The sequence below is a fragment of the Vespula pensylvanica genome, chromosome 6 (genome assembly GCF_014466175.1).
Source record: "Vespula pensylvanica isolate Volc-1 chromosome 6, ASM1446617v1, whole genome shotgun sequence".
Lineage (NCBI taxonomy): Eukaryota > Metazoa > Arthropoda > Insecta > Hymenoptera > Vespidae > Vespula > Vespula pensylvanica.
Window position 1 is genome coordinate 3263493 of NC_057690.1, and position 14571 is coordinate 3278063.

Below are 14571 nucleotides of genomic sequence, written 5' to 3' on the forward strand. Positions count from 1 at the left end.
AAAATTTATTCCAAATAAATAAATAAATAAATAAGAAAAAAATAATAAATAAAAAATAAGAAAGAAATCGGATATATATATTTCAATTTATTTCTATCTAATCCCTCACGTATATTACGATTTCTTTTACGTTGCACGGAAACATTTATTTTTACTAATAATACGAAAATATAAAGCGCGTATATCGGTTTTGATTCGTTAGATTACATTTTCAAGATTAGTTTGCAAAGAGTATTATGAAAACGACCACTTTAGCATGCAACGAAATAGGGAGATAGCGTACGCTCTTGGACCGAACACACATATACACGTATACACACCTATACTGTACGTTGGATTATTGACTAGCTTGTTCAGTTACGTCACACACGTTACTACAGCTTGCGAGATAATCAGTTCTACGTGCAAAACGATCGGTCCCACGGAAAAACGAGCTAATACCAAGCACGAACATTACGCCACGATATTATTCTCACGAATCTCTCGTGTATGCTAAAGATTTGTGCACACAATGCATATTATATCAAACATATATTTATATATATATATATTTATATATTTATATATATATATATATATATACATATATATAGTTCATGTTTTATACGAATTTATACGAATCCTTGATTCTGAGAGGAGAAAGGAAAAATAAAAGAAAAAAAGAATCAAAGAAGAAAAGAGAGAAACAATTTCATTAAAAACAATGAAATATTAAAACATCCTTATTTAAGATCGTTAATGAGAGAAATTAATTATTATCAAAAAAAAAAAAAAAAGAGAAAGAAAAAGTAATAGAAGTCTTATTTACTTATTACATTGCATCGATAGATAAAACGATTTTGTTAATTCACCGAGAAAAGAAGAAGGAAGAAAGAATAAAAAGAAGAAAATTAATTCGTAAAGTAATTCATAAAACTATATAAATAGCTAATAAATTTCGTTCGTATTAAGCTAATTATCTAATAGACGCAGAAACGTTTCTTGCGAATCTTTAAATTGCAATCTCGGTCAAAAAAATAAATAAATAAATAAAAGAAAAAGGAAAAGAAAAAGATTCTTTTCATAAGCGAGGAATCACGGAGTTCGCTGTTCATTCGCCGAAAGAATTCTAAAAACAAATTCTCGTCGTTACGATTCACAGAGATGAATTCTCTGCAAAACTATTCGTATTCCCTTGAAAATTCGAATAAATTTGTCTTCTTTTCCACAGACGGAATATAACATACGTACGTGGATATATATATATATCCATATATGTATATGTGTATATATATATATATATATATATGTGTGTATATGTATTTATGTACGTGGACAAAACGTGTACACATGAGACTAACAATCGAATCGGTTAATCCGTCGAGCGAGCTTAAAACGTTAACTCACAAACACGTAGAAATTTTCGAATCTCGTTGTTCCGACGTAAAAAAGTTTATATTTACGAGCGTTGCTTCCGCCGACGTAATATTTTTACGTTCAAAAACGATCCCAGGGCTGGTCTCTGAAAGTCCCGTAGGAACTGAAATTCGCATTACCGTCGTTCTGTCAATATCGAAAAGAGATATACTACGAGTGTGTTTCTAAAAGGTTTAAACGTTAGCTCGCTCAGCGCTTGCCCGTGCTACCACGAAACTCAGCACAGATGTTCGTAAATCCTTAAGAGAGAATCGTTTTACTTCTATCCTAAGCTATTTTCTAAGATTTCCATCCTGAGATAAAAGGTAATTCGAGTTAGATATTTCGTATAAATTACTTAGCCTCGTTATTCTCTATTCGAATTCGTTCGCAATTTCGCGGTTAAGTTAATAGGAGAGAGAAAGAAGGAGATATAACGAAAGAAAAAGAAAAAAGAAATAAAAAGAAAAGTATTGTTACGCTTGTTAACTCGATGCGAAACCACCTACAATCTACAACGATTTTAAAATTAAAACGTGTTAAGGAAACTAACATTGCGAAAAAGGAACAACTTGGAGAGCCTCGAATTTTCTTGTAAAAGCATTCGTGCCGTATCTGCACACACGGAGTAACACGTACACATGGTAAACTAGTCCGTGGTAAATTAACATCGTGTTGTAGCTCAAGCTGCAATTAACGAATTTTCGAGTTACCCTTTAGAGCGAGAGAGAAAGAGAGAGATACAGAAAAAAGAGAGAGAGAAAGGGAGAGAGGGAGAGAGAGAGTGAGGGGCAACTGAAAATCTGGGTAAGCTTAACGAAAGCATCGAAGGGTTCATATTGAAACAATCCTTCCATTAACTCTGAAATATATATATATATATATATATATATATATATATATTTCTTTTTATGCGATCAATTAATTTTTGCATCAATTTTCTTTTTTACGCGACTAAAAGTCATAATAAAAATAATCGAATTATACAATGAATACGATCGCGAACAAAAACGAGGGAGAGAAGATCATAAAGGAGGAAGAGAAAAAGAATAAGAAAGAAAAAGTAATTTAAGTTCCCTTTTTCTACTTTACTTCTGTAACTTGGAAAAAGAAAAATAAAAATGGTGTTCCAACTTATGAGACATCTAAAAGACATTAAACATTAATTTTATTATTGTGAAGTCTCGATGGATCTCATGTACGTTCAATATCATCGCCATTGGTTGTGTAGGCATGTGTTGGATGGGAAAAGGTTAGAGGTAGAGAAAGAGGAAGAGAGAGAGAGAGAGAGAGAGACAGAGAGACGATACGAGTCGCTCGTGATCGTACGTTTTAATCTCTGTCGCAAAGTTTAATGGAATGCGTACCATAATTTCCCGTTACGTGGCTCGATTCACGAGGAAAAGGTGAGGAAAAAAGTACGTGGTGCTCCGGATCTCTGGAAAATTACAAATCACGATGTAATACTTGTCTCTCTCTCTCTCTCTCTTTCTCTCTCTCTCTCTCTGTTTTTCTCACTCTCGTGCTCTTTCACTCATTCGAGGACTTTCCAAGTGGTCAAAAGCACTCGTTACTTCATTGGAACAAAAATCACCAAGAACGAACACCTCAGTAATCGACCTCTGTATATATATATATATTTATATTTATACGTCTAATACAAATACATGATACTCGAAAAATCTTTGAAACATACGGTACCTATTACCTCTCGATTATTGCATTCTCTATCTTATATAATTATTGCAAATCTCTATCTACACTTTTACTTAATCGCACCGACTCGATATCGCGATTAATAAAAAACAAAGCAAATTTTCATTAAAGATAATCGTAAAGGGAATGATCGTAACGAAAAGAGGGAAAAGAAATTATAAAAAAAAAAAAAAAAAGAAATAAATAAAAAAAGTTTTATCGCAAAGAAGTCCAGCCTAAGCTAGATCTCATACGAAGGATTTCGAAATAGTATCAGCAACTAAAGCTTCAGCTTTTCGTCTCTTCGTTTTTCCATTTTTCTCGACAAAGTCAGCGTACCAAATTGACCGTCGAGAATTCTTCACGCGCAAGCTCCGAGCTTTCTCGCGTAAGCCAGCCATTAAAGCCATCTCAGAGAAACGACGAAGCTTTTCGCTAGAGCAACGTCTGACTGTATGCTCTCTCTTCTCTCTTCTCTCCACTGTACTCCTGTCCTCTCTTTTTCTCTCCTCTTCTCTCCTTTCCAGTAGGTATTTTCGCGCCCAAGGAATAAATTCAAAACTACCCTTCCGGGAGGTTGCCACCGATGGTACGGGAAAAGCGTGCCAGGAATTCCGAATTTTATTCTAGGAATGGCGAGAACTCCTGGCGTTGCCACGAACAGGCAAATACGTCAAATCCCTTTCCTCCTTCTCCTTCCCTCCCCTCCCTTCCACTCCCCCACCCCATTCCTTCCACCATGCAACCACCCAACCACCCACCCACTCTCCTCTTTTTCCTCCTCACTTTTTATATTTTTCTTTCTTTTCTCTCTTCTTTTTTTCACCATTTTCTCTTTCCTTTTCCTTTTTTCTTTTTCGTTTTTTCGAATGAAAAAGTATCACGAATGATCCAACTTTTTTTTATTAGTCGACTATTCAACATATATATGTATATATAATCGAGAATTATATATATATATATATATATATATATATATATTTCTAGACGTAATATATTGTGATATATATATGTAGGTATGTATATCTGTATCTTTTTTATACGTAGTACATCATAATATATGTACTTCTTTCTATATTTCTTAGTTAACAGAAGAAAAATAAGAAAAGAAAGAAACGAAAGAAAATAGGAGAAAGAAAGAGAATTCGAAAATCCCTCGATGATTTTCATGGGAATTAAAAAAATGTTATTATTAATAACGTACCATTGATATCACCGTCGTCCTTAGGATTTCCTTTTTCAATCGCGTCACGTTGTCAAGGGGATACTTATCTATCTACATACATACATACATACATACTGGTCTTGGTAGTCCTGGTCTTCGTTAACAGAAAAGATTTTTTTCCTAGCCCTTTTCGGTATTTTAAATAACGAACGTACTTTCTTTCCTTTTCTTTTCTTTTCTTTTCCCCCTTTCACTTCTACTTCCACTTCGTCTTTTCTTCATTTTTTCTGTCTTTTTTTTTCTTTCTCTCTTTTTTTCTTTCTTTTTTTTTTTTTTTTACGATCCTGCACCACTTAACGTTTCGGTCTTCTTGTCGTGGATGATAACGCTTCGGGCATGTATTCCTTCTATAAAAATTTCAATTCCGTAGCGAACCCTTCCGGCGAGCACGTACCCACCGTACGGCCGAGGTAAAAATTTCCTTCCGCTTCGAGCGCGAGAGAATGGATCCGATGAAAAGGCGAGAATGGCGTCTCACCGTCTTCTCCGCCTCGTCTTACTTCGTAGAAACGACGACAAGGAAGGACGAAACTTTCTTGATGGCACACCTTCTTACAAATGGTTCAAACGAACAACTTTCCACGAAGAAAATTAGAAGGGAAGGTACTCTTACTCTCTCTCTCTCTCTCTCTCTCTCTCTCTCTCTCTCTCTCTCTCTTTCTGTCTCTCTTTCTCTCTCTGTCTTTATCTGTCTTTATCTGTCTCTTTCTCTCTATCTACGTATATCCCTATCTCTCTTATTCCCAAAGAAGAATAACGATTCTCTCCTTCTATTTATCGGCAACGAATGAAAAAGTCAAAGACGAACTCGAAAGTCGTCGAAAATCTATCCAAGATCGGCCTGAAAGATCTCATCCTCGTTCTTATACATAGCTTCTTCGACTTTTCCTAGCTGAAAGGAAAAGTTTCCTATTCCTACGAAAGATGAACTGATAATCAATGGAAAATTCTCATCTTCCTTTATTTTGCTTGATAACGAAGAGAAGTCAATTCTTTTTCTTTTTTTGTTTGTTTCTTTTCTTTTTTTTCTTTTCTTTTCTTTTATCAATAAAACTTTGACTTGAACAAAACTAGGAAGAATATATTGATCTGAAACTGAGAAATTTGTATGGGTAGAATATTTTAATCGTTCAAGTGTCCTAAATTTTCAGATACATTTCACGCAAAGTTTCAATCCTATCTGAAAAAAGAGGAGTTTCTTAATACTCATGGAAAGACATACTGAAAATCAATAAAAAAAATGTCTTCTTTCGTTTTACTCGATGACGAAAAAAATTCACTTTTCTTTTGAATGAAAACAGACACGAAGTAAACTAGGAAAAGCATATTCCTGCTTGAAAATCAGAAATCAAGATGTGTTACATCTTGTTATCAATCCTCAAATATCTCATACATATTTTTTGCACGAAGCTCTGATCCTAATTATCTAAAAAATCAATAATTACACTCGAGTCACATTCCAATTGTCAAAAAGAATAATATACCTCAATTAAAAATGTGAGAAGCGAAAAGTTAACATTGAGTAGGAAAAATTCTATTGAATTAGAGATCTCTTTCTCTTTCGATCCATCGGTCCGATGTTACCAGAGAGGTCGTGACACAATTACCATGGACCGGAAACTTTCAGGTGGAAATGATATTTCGTCGAGTACAACCGTGTCGAGAGTTAAGGTCGTGAACGGTAACCGTGGCGACACCATTGCTACGAATAGCAATAGACGGGAATGACAGTGGAATAGCTATGTTCAAAGTAACGATGGTGGAGGGGAGTATAGAGAGAGAGAGAGAGAGAGAGAGAGAGAGGTCTCTAGGACAAGGTGTAGGTTAGATATGTAAGCTAGCAGCGTATATCCTCGCTATTGTATCACTCCATTAAACATTCGCTGCAGTGCACTATAAACCACGATATAATCTCGCAATGCGGTAAACACTAGCGTGTTGAACGAGTACATACTATACCTTGATAGCCTACTACCTACTAGTGAAAGCTTACTAATACTAATATGAATACTTACTCCATAGACATAATATATTTAGCAGTCAACCGATAGCTATATAGATTCTGGAGGTGTTGAAAACACGTCGGCCCGTTTCGAGCTTAATCAAAATCAAGAGACGAATACGCCTTCCGATGATTAAGCTCCTATCAAAGTTCTCTTCAAGTGAAGGAGAAACGGATGGATAGAGAAGGAGAGAGAAAGAGAGAGGGAGATTTTATATATGTGTGTGTGTGTGTGTGTGTGTGTGTGTTTGTATGTATGTATGTATGTATATGAAAGGAGATGAATTACATGCTTATTATAACGTAACCAGGATCTTCGTTTCTATGGTAAATTCTAACTCTATGCATCCTGAAACGCTGTCGATGATATTTAGAGACATTATTGCTTACTCTTGGACTCTTGATTTTCATCATCATCTCTACCCGTCCTTTAACTTTGACCTTATGGTTAAATACCAGATTTAAACGAGCAATAGCTATAAACTATATATGGCATGTATGTATGTATGTATGTATGTATGTATGTATGTATGTATGTATGTATGTACATTCGATGCTTTGAGAGATTTTCGGAAATACATCTGCTTCTCTCAGTCCCTCTCTCTCTCTCTCTCTCTCTCCCCCTCTTTTTTTTTTATTTTTATAATAAACAGCAGCAACGTTCTTTAAAATTCGATGGTTAATGAAAAAAAAAAGATAATAAAAATGAAGAAAAACAATTTCTCTATTCCTACTTTCGATATATAAATAAAGTTTATGAAATTCAGAATATAGCCCGTTCATTGAAATTGTATTCTGTCATGTGATATAGTAATATTGTGAAACAATATCGTAATATTATTTCGTTTTGATAGAACTTAGAAATATCATTCTTTTTTCTTTGGATAAAATGGATATTTCAATTCTTGACATTGATGTTTAAGAAATTGTTAAATTATACAGATCCGATCGTTTCTTCGAATTTGAAGTTATATTGATATACGAAGGAGTGTCCACCCTCTTTCTCTTTCTCTCTCTCTCTCTCTCTCTCTCTCTCTCTCTCTCTCTCTCTCTTGCTCTTGCGAGAAAGGGTGCGTCTGGCTGCTAACAGACTGCCGTAATAAATGTGTCTACATGTCGTGTACGATCGCCTCGTTTCGATCTCTACCGCCATTCAAAGAAATATATTATTCGTATAGAAACAAAAGGTTTTACGAGCGATAATTTGTCTCTCTTTTGAACAGAATGGGAAAATATTAAAACGTATGTTTATGATCGTCCTCGATGTTTCTCTCTTTCTCTCTCTCTCTCTCTCTCTCTCTCTGGTTTTGACTTTCTCCACCCATTTATTTATTTTTCTTTTAACTCGAATTTCGCGTTACAAACGAAAGAGGAAAATAAAGGGATTTATTAAAAAAATAAAACATTATATATCTCTTGAAAATAATTTTATAATTTCTTTTTTTCATTTCCGTTACCATAATTTTATTTCAACCCCAATATACATTAAATGCATATATATATATATATATATATATATATATATAATATAGGTATATAAAAGATTGTAATGAAAGTATAGTAATATTGTAAAACGAGGAAGGATGATGTACCAGGTAGATACGAACGTAACAACACCTTCTGGACTCTAACTCGGCGGCTCAGCGAATACTTTTGAATTTATATTAAAGCACCCGGTTGCAGCCAGACGCTCTCTCTCTCTCTCTCTCTCTCTCTCTCTCTCTCTCTCTCTCTCTCTTCCTCTCTCGTTCTGTTAGGCACGAGCCATGAGATTTTCCTACCTCGTGAGATTTACAAGAGAAGTTGTACGGTTTTCCCCTTCCTATAAAATATTTAATTAGTTGTCTTAATGCCTTGCTACCTTCCACTTGTTTCTCCCACCTCGGGAAACTTTCATGAATCCTATGAAAAGTGAGAGAAACAGAGATAGATGGATAGATAGTGAAAAAGTAAGAAAAAGAGAGAAAGAAAGAGAATGAGAAAATGAGAAAATGAGATGGGAAATACAGTTTAAACTTGCAAAGTATTCGTCGTATTCTACGAAAAAGATCATGCTCTTGAAATAACACGGTCGATCATTTTCCAACTTGTTACAACGAAAACCCTAAGTAAGTAGGGACATTATCGCAGATTCCTTTTTCTTACTTTTATCTCGATTTATCTTTGTACTTATTTTTGCATTAAAAAAAAAAAAAAAAAAAAAAAAAAAAGAAAAAGAAAAAACCTAAACGGTGGACACTTTCGTTTGTTACGAAAATACTTTTTTTCTCCCTTATCTCGGTGAATCTTCGATCCGTTTTAATATCGCTTCGTAATTAAGCTTGGCTAATCTTTTTTATCGACCCACGTGTATAATTAAAGCAGACTTTCCCGATATATGTACTACGTGACTAAATATATAATTATACTTAACTAGATCTATATATGTATATATATATATATATATATATATATATATATATATACGTGTGTATATAGTATATGTACCTACATATATCGAACGAATTTCATTCAACTAACCCTCATTAATCTGAACGATGCATAATTTCTCGAAGCTCATCTCGTTTACTCTTAGACTCTTCTTTCGAACATTTCCTGTCCTCTCTCGTCTCTTCTTCTTCTTCTTCTTCTTCTTCTTCTTCTTCTTCTTATTATTATTATTATTATTATTATTATTATTATTATTATTATTATTATTATTATTCTCTCTCTCCTTTTCTTCTTCTTTTTCTTCTTCTTATCGTCGCATCTTCCTAAGCATAATCCCTTTTTTATTAGTCACACTTTAGGGATGGAAAACCGTCATTTTTATCAGAACTACTAACCCCCATCTCCTCTCTTCCCATCACCGTCACCCACTCTCTCTCTCTCTCTCTCTCTCTCTTTCTCTTTCATTTTACCAGATATGATACGAACAACTATCCCTTTACTTACGTCTCCTAGTATCATAAATTTAGTAGCAATTTTATTCCTTTCTCGGCGCTACCGTTAGAACTTTTTATTGTCGTCGTTAGATCAAAAGCAGACTTTGTCTACTCGCGTTTTATACGTAATCTCGTTCAATTCTACGACGTCAATATGAAATATATATATATATATATATATTTATATATATATATATGTATAACAAAATATACACAAAGTCAAACACACACACACACCTCCATATATATATATATATATATATATATATATATATATATATATATATATATAGGTAAAGTGGACCAAAAGTTCCTAGATGAGCCAGAAGTTTTGAAAAAATTTTATAAATCAATTACAAGATCTTTCTTAGGTTAATTTTTGTTCAGATTATAAAAAAAAAAAAAGGTTCTTGGGATTTGTAGTTTTACAATCTAAAAATAAAAAACGAAAAAGGAAGAAAATCGATCCAACCCCTGTATATACGAATTTATACGCACGTGTGGATAAAAATAATTTAATAGAAATATGATTAAAACGAGTTTGCGGCGTTAAAATCAATTATTATTTAGATGCGTTAGTAATAAAATATACCATTTGAAAAGTTCACTCGTCCTCTCTTAGCTTTCTATCTCTCTTTTTCATTTTTCTATATCGTAGGTACTCATCTAACGAAGCCTTTTAAGGACAGAAAGTTTTCGCGGTCTGGTGACGAAAAGCTGTTGGAAAATTCATTTTCGTTAAATATTCTTTCGCGCCCTCGTAAAACCCCCAATGCTAATGATAAAGTACAATAGGATTTGTAATTCTTTAAAAGCCAGAGATATAACTGATTTAACTAATATATATATATATATATATATATATATATATATATATATATGTGAAACGTTAGAATAAAATATAATAGAATTGTTGGATTACGTGATCAAAGGGCGCTTTTAATTCCCAATTAATATTTGTAAAAGCTCGACAACAAAAAAGAAAAGAAAGCAATAGAAAGAAACAAGAAAAAGGAGAGAAAGAAAATAGAAAACAAAATAAAAGAGAAAGAGAGAGAGAAAGAAAAAAAAGAGAAAATTACCGTACCGTTGGTTATTTTCTCGCGCAAAGTGCATATTTACGATTCAGAATTGAAGGTGGTACGCTCGAATCGTCTTTGTTAGTAGTTTTAACTGGGGCGCTTGAAAAATACAGAAATGGGGTATAACATGTATGTATAATATGAGCTTGAACAAAAGCTTCTCATAAATATAACAACGATAGAACGTTATGAGACTAAAATAGTCGCAAGGGCCTCACTGATCAAAGATCCGTAAGACGTGAAAGCATAAAAGCATAACCGGATCGTATTAAAAGCTGTATAAAGCAAAAGCTGTAAATATTTCGCTGCTTCAGCTTCAGTTTCACGTTAACGCGATGTATTCTGTAATCGAAGCAACAATTTATCTTCGACATAATACAATACGTAAATATATGTCTATAAATGTACATGTATGTATATGTAAATGATAATTAATGTGAAGCCAGAAAGTTTCTAGATAATTTGAAAAATCGATTAACTTTTTATCGAGACATTATAAACTAATTTTTTTTTATTTTTCCATATTGTAAAACTACTAAAAGTCTACGAACATTTCTACTAAATTCTCGAGAAAGACGAATTAACGATTTTTTAATATCACCTGCAAATTTTTACATACAAGTACGCATATACTCATCAGAAGAAAAAAAAAGAAAGAAAAACAAGATAAAAGTCAATCAATTTTTGCAATTTCATATTAACTAAAATTACGGCCAAAAATTATGCAATATTAATAATATATATTTTCAAAATCGATACATTTTCAAAAAGCAAATCTATAACAATGAAGTCATTAATACCGCGAATGACATCTATTATAATTCATTACAAATGCAATAACAAAATAATTTTCTTAAATCAATAGGATAATTATCTCAATCGTAGAATTATATTATAAAGAAATATTAAAACGTGCCAAACCTTTGAAATATTAAACAAATAAGAAATAAGATATTTCAGACGGCCCGTGTCTCTAATTTCTCCGAAATTAACTAATTATTTAACACGATGTGATACCAACCAAATAAATCGGATTTCGAAAAGAGAAAGTTTCCATTGTCTTCCTTAAGGGAAGCATAACGCGAGCTTAGGTACATTATCTTCTTTGTTGCTCGTAATTAGAAAACGTACTGTTATCCAACTTCGTCTCCCTCTCTCTCTCTCTCTCTCTTTCTCTTTCTCTTTCTCTTTCTCTTTCTCTTTCTCTTTCTCTCTTCTTTTCTCTTTCCAACGCTGACGAGTTTCACAAGTTCAGAGGCTTCGAAGAAGGTCCTTGTTTCACGGAGTGCCTGGGTTATCCACCACCACCACTACCATCACCCCTAAACCCACCCCCTCCTTCCCTCATTCTACGTCGACTTACTCACACCAAACGCCATTAATAGAAAATAGAGAGAGCGCAAAGAGCATCGAAGAGGTGGAGTCGAAGAGCGTACTTCAATTCGAAAAGAAAAATCCGTGGCGCCGCGAAACTCGAACTCCCGTTGACTATTTCTTTTCCTAAACTTCGTTTTTGTTTTTCCTTCATTTTGTTTGTTTATTTATTCTTATTTTGTTTCTCCTCTTCATCCTCTTCCTCTTCCTCTTCTTCTTCTTCTTCTTCTTTTTTTTTCTTTTTTTTATATATATATATATATATATCTCCATTTGGTGTCTCCATTTTTTTGCTCATCCCCTTCCACTTATCATCGCGAATGATACGTGAGAAGAAAAAGAAGAAACAAATTTCGTCTTCGGAAAAGTGTCTTCCTTCTCCCTGTTCTCTTTCTTTTCTTTTCTCTTTCCTTTTTTTCAAAATTATCCCAATAATACCCAAGAAAGTTTGTTCCTTACTAAAATTTGTCGATGTTTGCAATTTGATACGTTCGTTCGTTCGATCGATCGATATCGTGTTCGTGACATCGTGCTTTCTCTTTCGCTAATCTTATAGAACAAACGTGTCCTCACGCACGACCATCCCTTTTGCCCTTTCCCTGATTCCCCACCGTTTCAGTTTTACCCTTACTCACTTCGACGATCGAAAGAAATAAACCAATCATTTTTCTCGAATAAATAGGAAACGACGCGACTTTTTCTTCTCGAATAAAATGCGGAATGTGATATTTCCTGAATTTTTTATATCACATATCCGAAAAAAAAAAAAAAAAAAACAGAGAAATAAAAGAAAGAGAGAGGAAGAAAAAAATATGAACGTTCGATACGTCGAGTCGTTGGACATCATTCGTACGTGATTAACATTTTTCTCGAGAAATGAATAGGGGAATGGAGATGTATCGTGAAAATTTAATATTCGCCTTTCATTTTTATCTCCATGGAGAGAGAAGCTTCTCTCCGAGAGAAGCAATAAATCGGGAAACTCAATTCCTATATACGTGTATGTATATATATATATATATATATATATATATATATATATATATATATATGTACATATATACATATATATATATACATACGTATGTATGTATAGCTAGTATATGTTTAAGTCATGTATATACGTATATACAAGTAGGTACGTGCTTTTGCGATATATAGGAAGTGTCGTCCATTTCTCGAGGAACCATGATTCGATTACCTGACGCGTACTATGCTCGTAAAATCGATTTCTCGAATCATAGTCACAGTTGAAAAATGTTTTATAAAATAAAAAAAAATACATATATATATATATATATATATGCATATTATAGATATCATGCGAATATATCATACGAGTGTCAACTTTTGAACAATTATTTTTATATGTAAAACTCTTACGAACAAATATATTAATCAGAAAAATCGTTAATTCTTAACAATTATTCATTATTTGTTTGGATAATTAATCACGTATAAAAATCAATATCTATTTATATGTATGTATATATATACATATGTGTAAGTGTGTATTCATATATATATATATATATATTTATTTATCAGAAAAATATAGAAAAGTAACAAATAAATAATGAATAATACTTGTTATTCGAATAATGAATATTATTGTTATATTCGATTATTATCCTTTACAATGTTCTCCGTATATAAAATTATATCTAATTGAAACGTAGGAATTGAGATTCTTGTTTTACGATCGTATTACAAATTGCATAATTTCATTTCTCTTTCTCTCTCTTTCTCTCTCTCTCTCTCTCTCTCTCTCTCTCTCTCTCTCTCTCTCTCTTTCTCTCTTTCTCTCTCTCTCTTTCTCTCTCGTTCTCTTTTTTTCGAACCGATAAATATTCCAAAGCATCCGGCAGAACTTTTTCTCTTCTCAAATCTATAGGAATTTTTAAAAGAGGGACTCGAGATAAGGAGCGTGCAATTTTCCTTCTTGGCACAAAAACGATTCACTGACCTTTCCTCTTCTCTCTCTCTCTCTCTCTCTCTCTCTCTCTCTCTCTCTCTCTCTCTTTCTCTCTCTCTCTCTTCATTTTTCTTTGTAATTTTTAGAGACAAACGTACTGAAAATAAATTCGGTTGCGGTACGCCACAAGAGAGAATAAAAATTATAAAAATAAATGCTTTTTCTTCTCTGTTTCTCTTTCTCTCTCTTTCTCCCTCTTGCATCGCCAACCCGTTGTCTTCGAGAGTACTATTCTTTATTTCTTTTATTTATTTATTTATTTATTTATTTATTTATTTTATACGTTTCCTATTTCTTCTTTATTTTCGATTATATTTCCTTAGACGAATCACGGAAATTACGAGCTATATACTATTCAAACATGATAGTTCCGATCTTTTTTACATTGAGATATAAAATTTTATTCGTTTTTTAATCTTATATAAAACATTAGATAATTAACATAAATGTAGAATACGCAAAAAGTTTCTACATGATTTTACAATGAAAATCGATTGGATAATTTTCTTCAAGTTATCTTTTTATCAATTCTTGTTAAAGATCGTATGCAAAACGAGCTTGTAATTCAAATTCTAAAATTGCATTGTTATCGTGAAAAAAAAAGATTGCGGAATGATTGATCGTTATGAAATCGATTAGAAACATTTGATCCAAGTTATATTAGCAATAACTTCAAAATCATTTGTCGTATGGAAAAAATGTATATAAGAGCTCCGTACTAAACATAATTTATCAAATGATATTATTCTATAATAAATAAATAAAGAAAGAAATACATATATAATATAATACAATAATTTATGCAAACTATATTAAGCTATGATTTCCAACGAGTTTTCTCTAAATAAACGATTACGTAGCCGTTGATGTCGAAAGATTGGAAGGGCGACATTAAACGC

The 14571-nt window shown here is 32.8% G+C and overlaps 1 protein-coding gene across 2 annotated transcripts in view; it reads right to left on the minus strand.

Moving 5' to 3' along the window:
- Window positions 1-14571, minus strand: part of LOC122630271 (lachesin-like) — a 176986-nt gene that overhangs the window by 161558 nt on the left and 857 nt on the right. For both annotated transcript variants that reach the window (XM_043814606.1, XM_043814608.1), the window contains exon 2: window positions 2763-2833. The gene's annotated coding sequence lies outside the window, so the exon portion shown is untranslated. The remainder of the gene's footprint in view (window positions 1-2762; window positions 2834-14571) is intronic.